Here is a 1,691-nt window from a genome sequence, read left to right as displayed (position 1 = left end):
TGAGACTTGAGAGAAGTGATTTGCCTCAGGTCATGAGGAAAAGAGCTGAGCTATACCTGGAACCAAGATTGTGGGGTCACGTTTTTCACCAGCCTAAGCCTCAGTGTTTACATCTGTAAAATGGAAGATAATTATACCTGCAGATTGTGTTTTAGGATTTTCCATCTGAGGACAAAAGGGTCATCTTTTCTCTGCTTTTACCACAGAAAGTGTGCAAAAACAGAATGGGAAACAAAAATGAAAATTCTGTTGATGAAACTGGGAGTCAGCTAAACCCCAAACCACAGAATAAATAGGTGTGTGGACAGCCAAAGCATTCAAGGAGGAACAGGATGTGTGCAGGAAGAGAGGACAGATGCCCTGGCTACAGATTTCTGGGCGTTTCAGCAAAGGACACTTCTGAAAGCAGAGGAGCAGACCCCAAATCCCTTGCTTGAGGCAGCCAGAACAGGGTGCTCTGACATGATGCTGCACCGGGTCAGGTCGGTTCCTAGAAACAAAGAGGGTAAGTGAGGAATGGTCCAGAGGAGCTTCATAAAACAAATAATGAATTAGAACTACCTTGCGATACCCCCTTTTTATTATTTATTTATGTATTTGTTTATTTATTTATTTATTTATTTTTAACCCACCAACCTGAGATCCAAAAGTTTGCAAACACCCTATCTGGGATAGGATGTGAGGAGAGGTCCCTACAGCTTAGATGGATACAACCGCGTTGAAGGGCAATTTAGCCATAAAAAATATCCATCAAAAGTACAAAAACACACACCCTTGAACCAGAAGCTCTCCTGACAGGAATTTATCCTACAGATTCATTGCTCCACTGTGAGATGGCACCTGTACAAGGTCAATTCATTGCAACATTGTAAAAGCAAAAAATTGGAAACAATCTAGTAACTTCTTTAGGTTTCTGAATTGCTCTGCAACCGACAAAACAAGTAGGGAGCCAGAGCTATGGAACAAAGTCCTAAACCAAGTGCTTAGTATGTTACCATTTGTATAAAAGGGGGGCGGGTAGAAAAAATACACTTTCACTTATTTGCCTGTATACCTAGAACACAGGGCTTAACAGAAGGACTCCCATGAACGTGATAACTCGGCCATCCCTGGGAAGAGGACTGTCATTTAGCTCACCTAAGTACAGCACCCACTTGGCACACATCAGCTTATATTCAAACATACCGGACTCCACCTTTCCTTTCCTCTACCGTTTCCAACATTTTAGCTTCCTAGATTCCCAGAGGTGTTATTAGGCAACTGTGCAACTCTGCTCTGTTCCAGAACCTGCTGCAGCAAGGTGGGGGCAAGACAAATGCCTACCTCCACCCCACCCAAAAGTTGACAGGCTCAGGATGCTCTGTAACCCTGAGGCCAGGCTCCCTTTGGGAACCAGAAGTTTCCAAAACATCCAAAGCACCGTACTGTGTAGTTATCTGTGTGTACTGGAATCCAGCTATAAATAGCTAGCATTTATTGAGCATTAGCTGTATGAGAGGTGTTCACTAAACATTATCCTTTTTTTTTTTTTTAATTGGGGAATTGTGGGGATGGGAACAGTGCTCGGGAATTGGGGGAAGGGGAACAGACAAGTTGATGTCCTTTTGTTCTTCAGTCTAGTTGTGTAGGATGTTGCTTCACTGGCCCAAGTTGGCACCATCATTGCGCTCTTCCCGGGGCGAGGCAGATCA

The sequence above is a fragment of the Hipposideros armiger genome, unplaced genomic scaffold, assembly GCF_001890085.2.
Source record: "Hipposideros armiger isolate ML-2016 unplaced genomic scaffold, ASM189008v1 scaffold_3, whole genome shotgun sequence".
NCBI lineage: Eukaryota > Metazoa > Chordata > Mammalia > Chiroptera > Hipposideridae > Hipposideros > Hipposideros armiger.
This window is presented reverse-complemented; position numbering follows the sequence as displayed.